This window comes from Schistocerca nitens, chromosome 7 (genome assembly GCF_023898315.1).
Source record: "Schistocerca nitens isolate TAMUIC-IGC-003100 chromosome 7, iqSchNite1.1, whole genome shotgun sequence".
Classification (NCBI taxonomy): Eukaryota; Metazoa; Arthropoda; class Insecta; order Orthoptera; family Acrididae; genus Schistocerca; species Schistocerca nitens.
The window spans coordinates 355,464,935-355,484,742 of record NC_064620.1 but is presented as its reverse complement, the minus strand read 5'-3'; the positions used below and the strand labels follow the sequence as shown (position 1 = coordinate 355,484,742).

At 44.2% G+C, this 19,808-nt stretch overlaps 1 protein-coding gene and 1 long non-coding RNA gene across 2 annotated transcripts in view; one reads left to right on the top strand and one right to left on the bottom strand.

Moving 5' to 3' along the window:
- Positions 1-14,147, bottom strand: part of LOC126195063 (uncharacterized) — a 59,516-nt gene extending 45,369 nt beyond the window's left edge. Inside the window, exon 1 of the long non-coding RNA XR_007538550.1 lies at positions 13,806-14,147. This is a non-coding gene — a long non-coding RNA (uncharacterized LOC126195063). The remainder of the gene's footprint in view (positions 1-13,805) is intronic.
- A 7-nt stretch (positions 14,148-14,154) lies between these two features.
- The window catches only part of LOC126195062 (5'-AMP-activated protein kinase subunit beta-1), a 68,611-nt gene continuing 62,957 nt past the window's right edge, over positions 14,155-19,808 (top strand). The window contains exon 1 of the mRNA XM_049933509.1: positions 14,155-14,412. The gene's annotated coding sequence lies outside the window, so the exon portion shown is untranslated. The remainder of the gene's footprint in view (positions 14,413-19,808) is intronic.

The following is a 19,808-nucleotide window of genomic DNA, read 5'->3' as shown; positions in this document are numbered from 1 at the left end:
TTCGATTGCGGATGGAAGGGCGGTGCTGTAACATGATGAATCCCTTGTCCAGTACAAAAATCACGGAAGGCCTGCGAAGAGAACTGAGGGCCATTGTCCGTGACAATCGTGGATGGAAGACCTTCTAGCGCAAAGATTTTGGACAAAGCCAGCATCGTCGCCGCAGTGGTGGGCGACGGACATGGAACAACAAACGGAAACTTCGAGAAGGCGTCAATCAACAGTAGCCAATAAGTGCCGAGGAAGGGGCTGGCAAAGTCAGCGTGCACCCGTTCCCATGGCTGCACCGGATCAGGCCATGGAGAGGGCATTGTACGGGGTGCAGCCAGTTATTGAGCACACTGACCACACGCAGCGACCATGTGGGCGATGTCCGAATCAATACCAGGCCAATAAACGTGCCTGCGGGCCAGGGACTTAGTCCGAGAAATCCCCCAATGGCCTTCATGCAATAGTTTGAGAACATCTTTGCGAAGAGAGGCTGGCACCATGACCCGTGGAGATGCGCCATCCGTGGCCAGAAGAACAACACCCTCACGAACAGACAGACGAAGGCGCAAGGCATGGTAGTTGCGAAGAGGATCCGATGCTCGGCCCTTGGTCCTGTCAGGCCAACCCCGTTGAACAAAACCGATCACCTTACGCAGGACCGGGTCCCGCGCAGTAGCCGACACGACCTGGGAACCTGTAAGTGGAAAACCCTCGACAGCACGACATTCTTCCTCATCAATGTGGAAACAGAGTAGTTCATCTTGATCGAAAACCGGGTCGGGGCCCATTGGCAAACGTGACAATGCGTCAGCGTTGGCGTGCTGGGCCGTGGGGTGATAGTGAATCTCATAGTGAAAACGAGACAAGTATAAGGCCCAACGTTGCAGGCGGTGAGCTGCCTTATCCGGAAGCGACGCCGAGGGGCTGAACAGAGAGACCAGCGGCTTGTGGTCGGTGATGAGGTGAAACTTAGAACCACAAAAAAAAAAAAAAAAAAAAAAAAAAAAAAAAAAAAAAAAAAAAAAAAAACGCTGAACGTTTTTAGAGCATAAATGATAGCGAGCGCCTCCTTTTCGATTTGAGAGTAACGCCGTTGGGCATCGTTGAGGGTCTTGGAAGCGTAGGCGATGGGTCGTTCCGACCCATCCTCATACCGATGGGCGAGAACAGCCCCTAGGCCATACTGTGACTCGTCAGTCGCCAGAACCAAATGCTGACCCGGACGGAATGTGGCAAGACAAGGTGCCGACTGCAAATGAGCCTTCAGGCAGACAAAAGCCTGCTCACACTCATCGGACCAACAGAAAGGAACGTTTTTGCGTAACAGCTGATGCAGAGGATGAGCCACCGCCGCCGCAGATGGAATGAATTTGTGATAATAAGCAATCTTGCCTAGAAACGCCTGAAGGTCTTTGACCGTAGACAGCCGGGAAAGAGCGGTAATGGCCGCAACGTGCTGTCGTAGAGGACGTATACCCTCACGGGACAAGTGGAAACCAAGATACACAATGGAGGGTTGGAAGAACTGTGACTTGTCCAGATTGAACTTCAACACAGCCGAATGCAGAACCCGAAACAGTGAACGCAAATTGCGAAGGTGCTCCTCAGTGGAGGCCCCCGTGACAACAATGTCATCCAGGTAGTTGATGCAGCCGGGAACGGAAGCCGTGAGCTGTTCCAAAAACCGCTGAAAAATGGCCGGCGCGCTAGCGACGCCAAATGGTAACCGCTGGTACTGATACAACCCACAGGGAGTGTTGATGACGAGAAATTCCTTGGAAGACGCATCCAACGGCAACTGATGGTACGCCTCCGATAAGTCAAGTTTGGAAAAGAACTGGCCCCCAGCGAGCTTGGTAAATAACTCCTCAGGACGGGGAAGAGGATAAGTGTCAATGAGGCTCTGAGCGTTGACAGTGGCTTTAAAATCACCACACAATCGCACACTCCCATTTGGTTTAGAAACCATTATGATTGGCGATGCCCATGCGCTGGAGGTAACAGGAAGGAGAATCCCTGAAGCTGTTTACCTGTCTATCTCAGCCTTGACAGGTGCACGCAACGCCATCGGAATAGGGCGTGCCCAGAAAAACTTAGGGCGAGCTGTGGGTTTAAGAGTAATGTGGGCTTCAAAATCCTTGGCACGACCCAGACCAGCAGAGAACACGGACGAGAATTCAGAACACAATCCATCCAGCTGTTGATACGGAATATCCTCAGATATGAGGTGCACATCATCATCAATGGAGAACCCGAACAACTGGAAAGCATCATAACCGAACAGGTTTTCAGTGCCCGCATGATACACGACATAAAACGTGAGGGGCCTAACAACAGACTTGTAGGCAGTGGAAGCATCAAACTGGCCAACGATAGGAATTTTCTTCTTATTATAAGTTCGCAGATTTCGCGTAACTGGAGACAAGGGAGGGGAGCCCAACTCAAAATACGTGCGAGAGTTAATGAGAGTTACTGCAGAGCCAGTGTCCACTTGCATGCGAATGTCTTTATCCAGAACACGAACAGTAACAAACAACTTATTTGTTTGAGAAAGCACACAGTTAACATCCATGTCCGATGCCTTGTCCTCGTTGACAGGAACTTTAGGGGACTGACACACAGAAGCAATTTGGCCTTTTTTCCTACATGAATTACACGTGTCCCAACGTTTTGGACACGCGGCCCTGTCATGCTGTACGAAACAACGTGGACAAGAAGGAAGTGCGGAACGAACCTGCTTCTGTGGTTGCTGTTTTCGCTGCAAGTGTGGCGGCCCAACGCGACGTCGTCGATGCGAGTGAACCGCCATCACATCGTCGTTCCCCTGCGAAACAGGCAAATTGTCCGCGTCAAAAGTGGTCTGTACAGCGCCTACATCACACCACGCGTCTATTTGCGCACCAGCAGCGTGAGACACTTCAAAGGATTGAGCAATGCTTAGAACTTCCGACAACGACGGGTTTGGCAGTTGTAGGGCACGTTGCCGAACTTCTTTATCAGGAGCAAGCCATAGAATAGCATCCCTAACCATTGAATCAGCATAAGACTCATGATGAGTGTCTGTGACAAACTGACATTTCCGACTCAGACCGTGTAGTTCCGTCGCCCAAGCCCGGTAAGATTGATGGGGCTGTTTACAACACCGGTAGAACGCCACGCGGGCAGCAACGACGTGGGTGTTTTTTCGGTAATAGGTAGACAATAAGTCACACATTTCTTCGAAGGACAGAGAGGCAGGTTCCCGCAGAGGGGCTAACTGAGATAGCAGCTGATAGATCCGTGGGGAAATCCAAGATAGAAATAACGACTTACACACAGGAGCGTCGACAACGCCGAAGGCCAAGAAGTGTTGCTGCAAACGCTTCTCATAATCCTCCCAGTCTTCAGCAGCCTCATCGTAAGGAGGGAATGGAGGCGGAGAAGAGGAAGACAGACGATGAGTAAGCGACGTCGACAACGCCTGAATAGCAGCCGTCAGCTGTGTTCGTTGTGCCTGAATAGCAGCCGTCAGCTGTGTTTGTTGATCAATGAGCGCTTGCATAAGCTGTTCCATGTCTGCCCCGACACGAACACACAATTCCACAACACAGGAAAAAAAATATCCGACCTCATCGCCAAAAAGTGTTATAACCTTTAATCACTAATAAATTTCGTGGATATACAAAAGTAGAAACAATAGTGGGTTACATGCTACTAACTCCGTATCTGTCATTCAACTGCCGTGCCGTGACATGCAGCCGGCGCCATTCATAGCCAGGTGGCGCTCCCGCGCTCGGCCGAGCTGCAGAGCGCCTCTATCGCCGTGTTCGCGTACTGACGTAGCGGCACTTTTAAATCTCGTGGCACTGTCACAACAAGCATCATCGGCAAACAGACTAAGGTCGCTGTAAATACCATCAACCAGATCGTTTATGTAAATCGTAAAAAGCAGAGGACCTATTATGCTGCTCTGGGGCACACCTGAAATTATGCTTGTTTCTGTTGAAGTCACCCCATTCAGGACGACATACTGCATATGCAGATGGCAACACTGCATACTGCAAGGTGGAAAACACACCCAAGAAGGTGTCTTCACCCAAGAGATGGAGAATGAGAGGGACTGCAATGCGACATTGGGAAAGTGGGCTAAAGATCTCAGTGCAAGATGGACATGATGCACCATGTAAGGTGTCCTTCCCCAATTGACTCGCTTTTTGGGAAAATTCAGAAAGATGGAGGTCAAACCCAACAGGGGACCATCACATAAAGGCCAAAATGTGTGAGACTCCTTTTAGTCACCTCTTACAACAGGCAGGAATGCCTCGGGCCTATTCTAACCCCCAGACCCGCAGGAGAGGGGAGGGGGGGAAGTGTGGTAAAGAGGAAGTACGAGGAATGGAACATTCTGCAGCAGTAAGGATAACATTTTTGAGATATTCCACCTGGTCATCAAAACTGGGGAATGGGGAAATCCTGTTTTTTGAAGGTCACCTGGGAAGAGTAAAGGTGCCAGTCAGCCTTAGTAAGCTGCCATTTGGGTGTGCACGCAGGTGGGGTTGGAGTCGGCAAACGGATAGCACATGGGAAATGGTCACTCGAGTAGGTGTCGGAAAGAACAGACCACTCAAGATGCAAGCTGGGCTGTGCAGAAGGATAGGTCCAAATAGGAATAGGTGTGCGAGGAGTCGGAAAGGAATGTGGGTGCTCCAGTGTTAATGCAGAAGAGGATGAGTTGATTAAGATCAGCCAACAGGGCACGTCCCTGACAGATTCTGGGAGAACCCCAAAAGGGATGATGCGCATTAAAGAATCGGGGAGGTAGCTGCTCAATAAGCCAAAGTAAGTCTGCCCTGATGACACTGAATGGTGGAGGGACATAAATGGTACAGAGGAACAAAGTTAGGTGAGGAAGGAAAAGGCGAACTGCAATAGCTTGAAGATGGGTAGTCAAGGAGATGGGTTGACTATGAATGTCACCCATACGAGCAGCATGATGCCCCCATGAGATGGAATGCTAAGGGGTAAGGTCAAAACGAACTGGGAAGAAATGTAGAAGCTAATAGCAGTCTTGAGGATGCAATTTTGTTTCCTGAAGACAGAGTGCACGGGGATGCTGTGATGCTATAGGCAGGCGTAAATCATCTTTGTGGGACCGAAGGCCACAAATGTTCCATTCGAGGAGGGTCATGATGAGGAAGAGATGAATGGGTTTCACCTTGGCAGCTGCCAAATGACTGCCTGCATAGAGTCAGAAGCAGGAGGATCCTGCTCCATGGGGTCCACGGCAGCATCAGCTTGCTTGTGCTGTCAGTCTGTAGTGTCCAATGCAGAAAAACAATTGGTAGTGTGAAGCGACAACTTGGAGGCCGGCCGGGCTATGGTGTCACGTGGCAATACTGTCGAAGAGGATCTTGGAGTCTGTGAAGGAGAAGACCGTTTGACTTTGGTGGACTTCTTCGAGCCTTTCCGCTTAGAGGAAGATGCAGATGTTGTTTGGCTGACATAGGAAGTCTTCACGTGAGTACTCTTTCTGCCCTTTCCGCTCTACAGATTGTGTAGCTGGTGGCTTCGCCCCTTGAGGCTTGTTGCTCAGATGGATGGGGGGAATGGCAATTTCACAACCTCAGAGCTTGAAACTGATGTCACCTGTCTGCATGGCCATGTCCTTCAAGGAGCGAAAGGTAGCAAGAACAAGCAGAACTATAGGTGCCACACAGGAGACTGCAGGGTTTGCGATTAGCCAATAACTCATGAGTGACTGGGTAAGGCACTCTTTACTTTACCCGGATCTCTTGGACAGCCCACTCATCAAGATACACGGGACAATCCTGAGGCTGCCATTGCAGTTGATACAGTGGGGATAAATAGGCAGTCAATCGCCCTCGTGTGCATCCCTACCACAGGTTACACATTAGGCTGGGTGTCGACAAGACCTTCTAGTGTGGTTGGAATGAGCCACTGGTAGCAGCACATTGGGTTCGGAATGTATGGCCTGACTATGATAATTTCGTAGACTGCTTTGATCTTGGACGGAAGTACCACTCTATCAAAGGTCAGAAAAAGAGTAAAGGATGGGCACTAAGGAGGAATCTCCCTTTTTCATCACCCGATGGACAGCAATGACACCCTGGTCAGAGAGGTAAGATTGGGTTTCGCCCTCGGTCATACCATTGAGCAGCCTAGGGAAAATAACACCACGGGAAGAATTCAAAGTTCTATGTGCCTCAACGCGAACATGGTAGCTGTGGAGAAGCAATGCGGCCAGCAGTTGTTGTGCTTGAGAATCAGAAGTAGTCTCCAAAAGCAAAGAGCCATTCCATAAACGAGAGCGGGATTTCACAGGGCCAGCAATTGCATCAACACCTGTCTGAATAATAAATGGATTTACTGTGGCGAAGGACTGACCGTCTTCAGTATGTAAGACCATGAGGAACCGTGGTGCAGCTGGAAGGGTTTTTGAATTTTTAGCCTAATTCCGTTTACGTTTCGTAGACAGTGATTGTGAAGATGATTGGCTCATTGTGAGAAAATCTCCAATGATTTCCAGAATCTCCAATGGTGACAGAGGGACCAATCGGCAATTTAGGAAGGTAGCAGCTCCGGCAATCACCCCTTCTGGGGCCTGGCCTTTACCAGGGGATACGAGTGAACCTTCTTGTCAACCTGGGGATGGGAATTACACGTTACCCTGTCACCTGTTATGTGTCAGATATGTGATCTGGCCTTCAGGAGCACACAGAGAGGAAGAAGAAAAAGAAGAACCTCAAACAATGGCGTGGCAGGATAGGAGAATGGGAACAAAAAACAGAAAGAAGGAACAGAAGACAGTGGAGAGACTGTTCTGATATTGGTGACTGAATATGCAGAATGCATTCCCAACAACACCCCAGACATGTTCCGTAAGGGACTGGGAAAGGAATAACAAGTGGACAGACATGCAGCACGGAAGGGAAAAGATGCTTCAATGGCTGGGGGCCCATGGTGGCCGAGCAAGAACCCGCTAAAGAGCAGTGAGCCCCTGGGGGCAACACAGAGCTGACAGAACAGTAGCTTCCCCACAAGGAGCACAAATGGGAGATTGCCACTTGGTCGTGGTACCGTTTATGATTCACAGTTTATCTGAACTAGGACACATCAATATGTATTTAAAGCCCAAAACAATTGATGGAGTACAGTTGGCTGAAGGTCCAGCTGCAGTACAACCATCTCCGTAGTCGGCATGCTGGTAGCCAACTTGGGCAATTAGTCAGTGTGTTCATTTCCTAGGATCCCAACATGACCTGGGCTCCACACAAAGACAACTGACCATCCATCTTGGTGCATGTCACAAAGGATATCCCAGGTAGTCACAACCAACTGGTGTCCAAGGTAGCACTGGTCAATAGCAAATTAAGAACATCTTGCCATTGCAAGAACAAATGCAACGAAGGGCTTGAGTGATGGCCACCAATTCTGCAGTGAGTACACTGTACCTGTTTGGCAGGGAGCATAGTTTACTGCGTCCTACATGGTAGCGACATACCATTCCCAGCATTCTCATTTCTGCCGGTTTGCAATGTGGTGGACCTGGGCACAAAGCCGTAAAGGCAGTGAGACGCTCCATTGATAGATGTCGGTTACGGTGTTGGAGAGCCCATCTGCATTTTCTAAGAGCTGCAGCAATTTCAGGGGTTCACCAAGATACTGCCTTTTGATGGGGTGGTCCCAAGGAATATGGGATTGTTAAGTCATCTGCTGACAGAATGGCTGCAGTTATGTTCTGGACAGTTGCACTGATGTGACAGAGAGCTAAGGGCAATAGCAAAGATGGACGCATCCCGATCAACTTCATTGGGGGTCCATCTAGATGGATGCCCAAGCACATGACATTGAGGGTTAGGATGATCGCAAAATTATCACTGTCAAATAGGTCATTTCGGACTCTCCAATGGAAGGAAGGAGAACACCTGGATTGCAAATGGAAAATCAATGGCCAAATAAGACCTCTATGTGACACTGAAGTGTCCGGGAACACCAGTATTCAAGAGGCAAAGATCAAACTCTGCGAGCAAGTTTTCAATAGCTTTACTGCAGCCAGTAGTCATTGTTCCACTCTAAAATGCATTGTGGGTTTTGAAATTACGAAATATTTGGAAGGGTGGGGGCACTAAGAAAACAGTGCAGACAATACACTCTGAGACACTTCACTGTCAGGAGGGAGGTACACATTACAGAAATTCCAGAGGTGTCCTCACATGAACAGCCACAGCCTCAAAAGTCATACTGAGTGGCACATGTTCATTGCAAACAGAGTCCATAACATACGTACAAACATCACCCGACACTCTTTCATACTCACTGTGGTTCTTAAAATTTCCCCCGAGAGCCACAGAGGGTAGGGATCCACATTGCTAGGAGCCAAGTTTCCTGAAGGACGATACAAAAAGTAGGGGAAAGACATAAGAGAAATGATAGCCAGGTAGTGGAAAAAACAACTACAGTTCAACTGAAGAAGCATGCTATCAGTATCTTATGGGGGCATAAAGGGACCAGGAGGCAGGTCATGCCTCTGGGCCTGCCTGCTGCCACAGGTTTGAGGCTATGGCAATCAGTGCACATTGGTTCTGAACCAAGATGAGTGGGGCCTACAGTTCCACTGTGGCCACCAGGAATGCTGCCTCAGAGTAAGAGTCGGAATGGGAAGCAATCGGTGGCACAGGGGCCACCAGAATCACCTCCTCCTTCTCCTTGGATGAATTCACTACCTGCGAGGACTTGTTTGCCCCAATTTCTGAGATAGAGGAGGAACATAAAGTCCTAAAACCCCACTAGCTGGCAGCTGGTTGCAGATCAGAAGGTTCCTGAGAAGGGAGCAATCTGAGGGCCCTGTCCCTGGTAAGAGCAACCAGGGGAGGTTGTTGCTTCTCCAGCCGGGGATTGGGGACTGACATCCCGAGAGGGTGGGGGTGGGGGTGGGGGGAGGGTGGAGAGTCAATGCCACCGAAGGTGGTGTGGTGGAAGCAGAAGGAGGAGGGGCCCCAACCACCAGGGGAACAGGTGTAGACAAGTGGCACAGAGGGACTGACATAGAAGACCTGATGGTACAATCGCTAGAGGGGATGATATCGTCTTAGCCATAGCATATGTCATCACCACATGTGTAGGGTGTAAATGATCCTTGGCGTCTTGATATATGAATTGGTCAAGAGTCTTGAAATTTCTTTTCTCTTTGGAGGATGGTGCACTCCTATGAACAGGGGGAATGGTTCTCCCTACAGCTGATAAAGATGGGGGTAGGTGCAAAAGGAGTGTTCGTGTGCTGTTTTTGTTTTGTTTCGTTTTAGGGTGCAAAAGCAACAAAGGTCATACGGGCCCCAAGTGTTCATGTGCAACGGATATCAACAAACTCTACACATGGGGATAGCATTGCAGTAAAAAGACATCTGCCTGAATCTCATCCTTTTGTAGCACTGCATGAGAGAGGAACATAAGGCTTCTCGTCACATCAACACACACCATCAACTTGACCTTTCCAGACAAAGCGTCACTTGCAAAGGCCACATGAGGGCTCCATTATCAACTCTATTATCCTTTGGTCACCACTGGAGATAATGGACAAAATGCACACCCCGCTGTTTCCAATTGGCAAGCAACTTGTCACTGGTCTATGAAAGGAGATCACACTGGAATACGCTACCCTGTACCATATTACAGGAATGTCACTGAGCTTGTCAAAGGTGAGCAGTGCCCATGACTGAGCAGGTGAGGCCATTTTAATCAGAACAGAGCCACTTTTCAGTTTTGACATCGCCCCTACTTCCCCAAACATGTACTCGAGGTGTTCAACAACGAACAGTGGCTTTGTACTCAAAAAGGAATCCCCACGTGTCCTCCAACAACCTAAGTATTGGGGAGGGGGGGAGCATTTCTCCCCTTGTCTCTGAGCCAATAGCCAGGGGAAGAAACATTTTTGGGTCGTATATCTCTCTAGAAGAAAGTTTAATTGACTTCATGGTGTAACGCACTCCGAACGAGGGCTCTCCTCATGGGCACCGCCCAGCAACAACAGTTACCTGGCCAGTAAACCAGTGTCTGGAGTGCCCGAGCCCCAGGCACGGTGGGCGCTTATTCCTTAGAATGCGAGGGGTATCAAGCTCAGCACCAACAGTGTGATCCCTGCATGGATATTGGCTACCACCATGCAGGTACTTGATTATCCACCACATAATGGAATGGCTACCATGCTTGGTTTTGGGTGTAGTACCTTTGCAGGACAGGTTGAAAGAGATATAGGAACAAAAGATAGAATATACACCATATTGGGCAACCTTCCCTGCACAATCCGCACTTCTGCAAAATTTGGAAGAGAAAGAGCAAGTCAAACTTTACAGTGAGGACCATATAGTGAAGAATGAAGAGTTGTAGTATTCCAGACTGGAAGAAAACGAGTGTCTAAAATCACAAATGAAATGTCCAGTAAAGTAGAAGAAGAAGTACTGGTGACGTATTGCAAGAAAGAACTCTAAACCTTTAGTTCCGGGCATGAGCATGAAGAGGAACTTTTGGATAAAGTTTAGAAAAATGGTGCTAGCAAAGCACAAGCAGAAGCAAAAGTGCTGAACTCCGTTTTCAAATTTCCTTTTCACAGGACAAGACAGGTGTACTGCAAAAGTTTAATTCTCACAGTAATGCAAAGGTGAGTGATATACATATTTGGGAAGGGCACAGATTGCTAAAATTGAATGAAGTCCCCGAGTCAAATGTAATCCCTATCAGACTCTATACAGAATTTACAATTAAATTTACCCTCATTTTAACTGTAACATACCGTCAATACCGTGAACAAAAACTGTGCAAAGTAGTTGGAAAAAACTGAGGACACACTTGTTCCCAAGAAGAGTAGTGAAAGAGATTCACAAAACTACCATCCAACATTACCAACATTCATCAGTTGTACACTCTTAAAACATATTCTAAGCTCAAACATAATGAGATACGTCAAGCAGAATGTCTGCCTCCATGCCAACTAGCTTGGATTCCGAACACATCTCTTACATTAAGCCAAACTTTTAATTTTCTCACATGACATCTTGAAAGCCATGGAACAATACAGTCAGGGAGATAAATTGTAATTGTTCACAGTTTTCTGGTGATCTGTTGGCATCTTGAGGTGTTGGGTATTCTGCCAATATCAGTGCATGAGGTGTTACCTGAGGATGTTACAGCCAAGTGAAAGGGGTCCAATATTTATTACCTGCTACTTCTCCCACTCCTTGGTAGGTTCTTGTGTGGTACATCTCCACTACAAACGTCCTGAGATGTTCTGTCTTCGGTGTGGTGTGCCTGGCCATGAACTGGAATTCCATTTTTTTTTTTTGCAGGCCACATCGACAGTCGGTTCTAGTACTCCATCTGTGTCCCATTCCCACTACAGTCATCCTGAGACATTCAGTCTTTGGTCTGGAGAGAATAGCCACGAGATGGGGATCTGTTTTCGGTCCAGTGTGCCCAACAGTGATCTGGCATTCCATTCTTCTTATGGTTCTCATGTTAGATGGTCTGGGGTTTGTTTTCCAAGTTCGTACCACCAATTCTTCTTCTTCTTCTTCTTCTTCTCCTCCTCCTCCTCCTTCTCCAGTTCTGCTACATCATTGGATTTTTAGCAACTCCAATGTAGAATCCAAGGTTTTGCTGGGTTGATACAAAGCAGTATCAGGATTCACGAGGTTTTCGCCATCTTTATCTTTATTGATTATCTTATAACACTGTCCCAGTATCTGGGGGCCTGTGATAGAATCCTCGTTTTTTTCTTCTTCATAGATCATGGTATGATTAAGTTCCAGACAGTTCTTGGCAGTGGCTGATTTAGTTTCCTGCCTCATCTGGGTGCGCCTCTGATGTTCTTGGCATCTGATGTCCATTGTCCAAGTTATTTGGCATATGTACAACATGCCACACTGGCAATACATATTATAAATTACTTGTTTTCATAAACCAAGGTCATATTTCACATTTCACAGTTTCTTCGGTAGGTGAATGGAACACACACTTGATATTATGCTTCTTGAGAATCCTGTTAATCTTGGCAGAAATAGATCCCACGCAGAGCAGGTAAGCCGCAGTCTTTGCTTTACCTTGCTCTTCTCTATTGTGTGGCAGGGAAAACGGCTGAATGGCTTTGGAATCTGTTTGACCGTGTATCCATTTTTGCAGAAGTCTAATTGTAGATGCTCTATTTCTGATGCCAAATTAAGTTGGCCTGACAATGTGTGTGGACTACATGGATTAATGTCTTTGGAACTCCATTAACTTTTCCACTGTGGGATGGCAGCTGTCAGCTTGCAGGTTTAAATCAGTAGATGTTGGTTTGCAACACACACTGCAGCCTTTGGCCCATCAGAGGGACAGCTGCACAAAATTTCTGACAAATCTTGATAAGATTCTAAAGTAGTGCAAAAATTAGCAATTTGCTTTAAATATTCTGATATGTAAAAATGTGAATTATTCAAAACATAGAATCCTATTCATACAATATCATCACATCACAACTGGAATAGGCAAATCTTACAAATACTGGGATGCAACAATGTGTGGGGGTTCAAAACTGAATGATCACAAAGGTTCAGTCATAGGTAAAACATGTGGAAGACTTTAGTATAGTGGTAAGATACTGGGAAACTGTGGTCAGCCTACAAAGGAGAATGTTTACAAGACACACATCTGATCCATCTCACAGTATTGCTAATGTGGCTGGGACCCATACCAAACAGGATTAACAGTAGATATTAAATGTATACATACAAGGGCAGCACAAATGTTTTCCATTGGAGAGAGTCACTGAAATCCTGAAAAGCCTGAGCTCCCCAATATTTGTAGTTTAGACAATGTCCCACAGAAGCCTACTTCAAAAGCACTAGAGAGAATTATTGTGGAATCTGAAAATATACTACAACCTCCTCCATATCACTCAAGAAGGGACTATGATGTCAAGAGTAGACTCCGGGGATGGAAATAATTATCAGGTCTTCATCTGGTGCGACTTACTTGAATGGAACAGAAATAAACATTAGTATCTGGTACAAGGGTTAAGTACCCTTCGCTACGTACATTTCAGTGGTTTGCAGAAGAAGTCTATGAAGTAGGCGTTTCGGTAAAAGACCGTTTCTACATAGAACTGTACAGTTTTTCAACATTTGAAGAAATAATGGATTGTTTTGTCAAGATAAACTTTGATTAACTGTAATAATGGCTGTATCATGACTTCAACAAAATTCTAAAGTTGTACAATCTACTCTCCATAAAGCTATGGGTAGCAAGGCCTTTACCACACATAAAGCGTCCACTCCAGTGAAAATAAATGAACGTTAGTATAAATACGACTAAGAAACGTAAACCTTATTTAATCCACATTTACTATGTAGACCGATTTGTGTCGTATTGTTTTTTTTTTTCCCTTTCGAATAACTGTCCAGCGCTCGCAGAAATATAGATTTTACTTTATCTGACAGTTGATTCAGAGTCTGAACCAAGCGACAAAGAATGACATAAATGTTGCTTTTTAAGCTGTAATGTTACAGACAATTGGGGTTACTGCGAGCCAGGAATGACTTATTATCTCATTTCATAAATGTCGCTAATGACAAGACACATGACTTTCACAAATGTAAACATTTGATTTGTTTGTTCATTATTAGGTAAATAATCACCGACTTTAAAATTAAAGCGTAGGTCTTACTTTTAATAGTAACCTTCATGTCAATTCAAATGCCTATAACAAACATTGCGTCACTGAAAATGTACATAAATGCGATCAACACAACACCATCACATTTGCGCGCACTGTCATGCCAACTTACAAACTGTGTCCGACTGTCCGTGGTGTTCTGTACAGACGTCTCAACCATGAACCAAAGTACACTGCTATCTTAAATGACATGAAACATCTATGTCTTACGGATGGATTGTACCCGACTGCTTGATAAATATATTACTAATGAATTGAAAGAAACGATCCACAAATTGAGGATATGCTAATCTGGGATGTCGTTCCTCGGTTAACTTTGGCTATCAATTAAGTTGAAATCATTTTTGTGTAAGGAACGTAATATAACTTGACAGATTTAAGCTTTCGTGGTATGTAAATTCTCTTTCTTTAAACAAATAAATCAGAAAAATTAAAAAGTAATCTTAGGTCAGAAGATGGCAGATCTTTCGCATACTCAGCTTTACAAGGCTACGATTTCAAGTCAGCTGTTTGATACGCCTCCTGTGTGTTTGTTACGTGCTGTAAGTAGTGTACGGCGTAATGCGCGCAAGTGGTTCTAGCGTTAAAATCTGGTCGTGAGCCTTATTAATGGGTTCTTCTTAAGTGTTGACAATGACATAAAATATTTTGACGTTTCATCTGTGAAAACGTCGAAGACAATCAGAAGGTCTTGACATCTTCGAGAGGACATAAACAGAGTGAGTTTCCTTACTGTTGTAGAACCACACATGTATCCACATTTATTAAAATAGTTTTGATTTGTTAATTTCTGTTGGAGGCGTTTCTGGCCATTTGTCAGAGGAAAAACTCGTGTAAGAGTAGCGTTATATTTCATTATTGAAACTTGACAAAGTCGTTGTTACATTCTGCATGATTTTTAATCGCACGAAAAAATTGATTCTAAACAGCCTTAAAGTGAAATATATTATCAAGCAAAAAGAAGTGCAAAAGAGTCGTGATATCCAATGACTAACTTACTGTATTTGTAAAGGAACGTAATGTTTTATGATAACAGTAGTGCAGATACATCAAGAGAAAGATAATGAAGAGTGCCTATACTATTTAGAGAATTCAGAGACCAGAAAAAATATGGTCGTGAGGTTTAGCATGTTTACTGAATCCTCAACACCTTTGTTACTGTACTGTAGAAACATCTAGTACCAACGTACAAAAGCGCAACTGCAACAAGCAGAAGAATCTGTATGTTCAGCAAACTAGATAAAGAAGCAGTGTCGGTAGCCCTGTGTCTCAATAAGGAACTTGAAACATTTAGCTCTGGAGAAGAACCGAGACTCACGTTTAAAAGAATAGTTTTCATGGTGCTGCTGCTGTTTTTGTTGTTGTCATCTGTGCTAAGACTGGTTTGATGCAGCTCTCCCTGCTACGCTGTATGGTACTGTGCGAGGCTCTTCATCTCCAAATAACTACTGTGGCCTTCTGAATCTGCTTACTTAATTCATTTTTTGACCTCCCTTCAATTTTTACCCCCCCCCCCCCCCCCCCACACACACACCACTGAATTGGTGATTCCTTGATGTCTCAAAAAGTGTCCTATCGACTGATCCCTTCTTTTAGTCAAGTTGTGTCTTATGTCAAAGATTTCTTGTATCTCAAGTTCTGTTCATTACCTCCTGATCAGTTATGTGATCTACCCATCTAATTATTAGCATTCTTTTGCAGCACCTCATTTCAAAAGCTTCTATTCTCCTCTTGTCTAAACTGTTTATCATCCAGGTTTCAATTTCATATATGGCTGCACTCCAGACAAATGTCTTCAGAAAAGACTTCCTAACATTTAAGTCTATATTAAGTGTTAACAAATTTCTTTCTTCAGAAATGCTGTAGTTGCTATTGCTAGTCTGAATTTAATATCCTCTCTACTTTGGTCATCATCAGTTATTTTGCTGTCCAAATAGCAAAACCTACCTACTGCCTTATATGTTTGTCATTTGCTAATCTAATTCCCTCAGTATCACCTGATTTAATTTGACTACATTCCATTATCTTTGTCTTGCTTTCATTGATGTTCATCTTATATTCTCCTTTCAAGACCCTGTCCATTCCATTCAACTGATCATTCAAGTCCTTTACTGTCTCTGACAAAATTACAGTGTCATTGGCAAAACTCAATGTTTTTACTTCTTCTCCCTGAGCTATAATTTCCACTCCAAATTTTTCTTTTGTTTTCTTTCTGCTTTTTCACTGTACCAATTGAATAACATCGGGGATAGGGTACTGCACTGTCTCACTCTCTTCTCAGCCACTGCTTCCCTTTATTCCTCTTGACTCATAACTACCATCTGGTTTCTGTACAAGTTGTAAGAGAGTATTCCAATCAAAAGCTTTCTCTAATTTTACAAATGTAGGTTTGTCTTCCCCTAACCTATCTTCCAATATAATTTGTAGGCTCAGTATTGCCTCGTGTGTTCCTACATTTCTGCGAAACCGAAACTGATCCATCCTGGGGCTGGCTTCTATCAGTCTTCCCTTTCTTATGTAAAGAACCATTATTAGTGTTTTGCTGACTTATTAAACTGTTTAGTTTGGTAGACACTGCACATACCATTTTGAAGATGCGAATTTCATCAGGTTACCTTCCATTCGGAAAGTGGGTGCACTCAGCGACTGTTATGTGACTTATAAATTATAAAGTGCAGCAATCAGTCATCCTGTAGGCTGGGCAGACTGGTAAAACAGAATAGGTGGTGAACTGTGGTGGAACTAACATCAGACTTAAATGCCTGGGCAGATTACAAGTGCATCTGAAGACAGAGTGCACAGAATACTCCTAACGATGGGCCTCCACAGCTGATGACATTGGCAACCATGGCCGAAATGTGCACTTGACCATCAGAACTGGATGTTGGTGCAGTGGCAGAGCATTGCACAGTCGAATGAATAATGATACCTTCTTTAGGGCCTATCATGCTGACGGGAGGGAACGAATGTGTAAACCCCTCCATTATGATAATGCTTCTTGACTGCAGCGGCGTTTTTCAGCTAGATAATGTGCCATGTCTCAAGGCGATGAGTGTGATTGAGTGGTTTGGGGGAACACAGTAGCAAGTTCCAGTTGATGTGCTTGTTCCCCAACATGCCAGATCAGATCCTGATCGAACACATCTGGGATGTGATTGGACGCGATGTCAGAGCTCATTGATCCCCTCCACAAAATTTATGGGAATTATGTGACTTGTTGTGCAGACGTGATGCCAACTCCCTCCAGTGACCTATCAAGGCCTCATTGCTTCTATACCATGACATGTCATCACCACTATCCATGCCGAAAATGAACGTACTGGCTAGTAGGTAGGGGATCATAAAGTTCTGGCTGATGAGTGTACATACCCAGTAGAACAGTCGATGATAGGAACCCTCCATGGTATATGGTCATTGTAAAGAAACATAAAGTACTGCATAATAGGACTATAGCTAAGGACATGCTGAATGGGACACCTTTGGCTCTCAGTAAGTTATGCATTTAGCCTTCAGTGACTATTGTAGCTGAATATTAAAGGATAATGTTGGAAGCTGAAGATATGTTGTTTGTGCCATGTCTGGGACTTGAACTAAGATCGTTTTGCTTCCAACATTATTGTAGATAAAGATGAGACTTAAATGTCTCGGGGAAAATTTAATTATATGAGGAATATTAAAGGATCTCTCACAAACTTCAAAAATATTCAGATCATGTGTAAAAGCTGTTGGTGATGCCAAGTTAGTGTCCAGACGTTCACAGATGAGACAGGAACTGAAATTGAGGGTAGCAAAGCACAAGCAGTAATGCTGAACTCAGTTCTCAGATGTTCATTCACAAATTAAAATCCAGGGGAATTGCCTCAATTTAATTCTTGTATCACTGCGATATCAGTAATCAGTGGTGTTGAGAAACAGCTCAAATCACAAAAACTGAGCAAAGCTCGAGGGCTTGATGGAAACCCTACCAGAGCTATACTGAATTTGAAGCCGAGTTAGGCTCTCTTTTTAACCATAATACACTGAGGATCCAGCAAACAAAAAATCATGCCCACTAATTGGAAAAAACCATAGGTCACGCACTTCTACAAGAAGGGTAGAAGTGATCCACAAAAGTACTGTGTAATATTCTTGGCATCTATTTGTTGTACATCTTAAAACATATTATGAGCTCAAATGTAAAGAAGCTTCTCAAACAAAAGGACCTCCTACATGTCAACCAGCACACTTTCCAAAAACATTGACCATCTACAACAACATTTATGCTCTGCAAACAACTGCGAAGTGCATGGCAGAGTATATGCCTCATTGTACCAGATATTAGGGTTCCTTCCCATTCCATTCACACAGTGTGGAATAATGATTGTTTAAATGCCTGTGTGTGTGTGTGTGTGTGTGTGTGTGTGTGTGTGTGTGTGTGTGTGTGTGTAGTAATTATACTAACCTTATGCTCGTGATCCCTATGTGAGCAATATGTAGGGGGTTGTAGTACATTCCTAGATTCGTACATTTAAAACCTGTTCTTGAAACTTGATTAGTAGATTTCTTGGGGGTTATTTCTTCAGAATCTCTGTAACACTCTCCTATGGGTTGAACAAATGTGACCATTCATGCTGCCATTCTCTCTGTGTGTTCAATATCTTCTGTTAGTCGTATTTGGTATGGCTCCCACACACTTGAGCAGTATTCTAGAATGGATTGCACGAGTGATTTCTGAGCAATATTGATTGTAGACTAATTGCACTTCCCCAGTATTCTATCAATAAAATGAAGTCTACACCTGCTCCATCCACAACTGAGGCTATGTGATCATTCCATTTCATATGCCTACAAAGTATTACACCCAGGTAGTAGTTTCAGTTGGTCGATTCCAACTATGACTCATTGACATTATAGTTACAGGATACTATGCTTTTTCCATTTCTGAAGCTCACAGTTTTACATTTTCGAGCATTTAAGCAAGTTGCTTATTATGCACTACTTTGAAATCTTATCAAGATTTGACTGAAGATTTTATCAGCTTCTTTCTGACAATACTTCATTGTAGATAACTGCATCATTGGCAAAAAGTCTGAGGTTACTATTAATATTTTCCGTAATATGTTTTGCACTTTTCTCACATGAAAAGCCAGAAATCAAGTACATGCACTATTTTTTGATTTATGAAAACCATTCGACTCATTACCACACCTATGAATTTTTATTGAAAATGTGATCACTTAGTGTGTCAAGTGAAATTTGTGTGGATTTCTTTGTAGGGAGGATGCAGCATGTTATGAGATGGAGAATCATTGACAGATGTAGAGTTAACTGCAGGTGTTCCCCAGAGAAGTGTACTGGGACTCTTGCTGTTCAAGAACATTGTCAGACTTTTCGCAAATGGTATGGTTGTCCGTAATGAAGTACTGTATGAAAAAAGTTCCACAAATATTCAGTCACAGCTTGATAAGATTTCAAAGTTGTGCAGAGATTGAGAGCCTGCCTTAAGTGATCAGAAATGTAAAATTGTGCAGTTCATAAAACAAACAAACAAAAAATCTAGCATCTTCTGACTCCAATTTCGATGAATACTAACTGGAACCAGTCAACTTATAAAAGTACCTGGATGTAACCGTTTTTGGCTATATGAAATGGAATCATCACATAGGCTTAGTTGTCGGTAAAGCAGGTACCAGACTTCAGTTAATTGGTAGAATACCTGGGTAATGCAGTCTGTCTGCAAATGAGATGACTTACAAAACACTTGTGTGACTCATCCTAGAATGTTGCTAAAATGTGTGGGACCAATACCAAACAGGTCTCACAGGAATATTGAACATAAACAGAGAAGGACAGCCACAGGTTTATTTTACCTGAAGGGGAGTCATGAAGATGCTGAATATACTGAACTGGCAGACACATGAAGCTAGATGCAAACTATCCCAAGAAAGTCTACTCAAAGTTTTAATGGACCCCTATGCATGAAAATGTAGAAACAGAAATAGAGTACCGCACTCATAAATTGAAGTAAATGAAACTACTCTTCTGATAGCATTCACACAGTAAATATTACATTCTATACCAGAGGAAGTGCATTGTGCACATGTAGTCTCTGGTAGGTTGTTAGTTGTCCTCCACA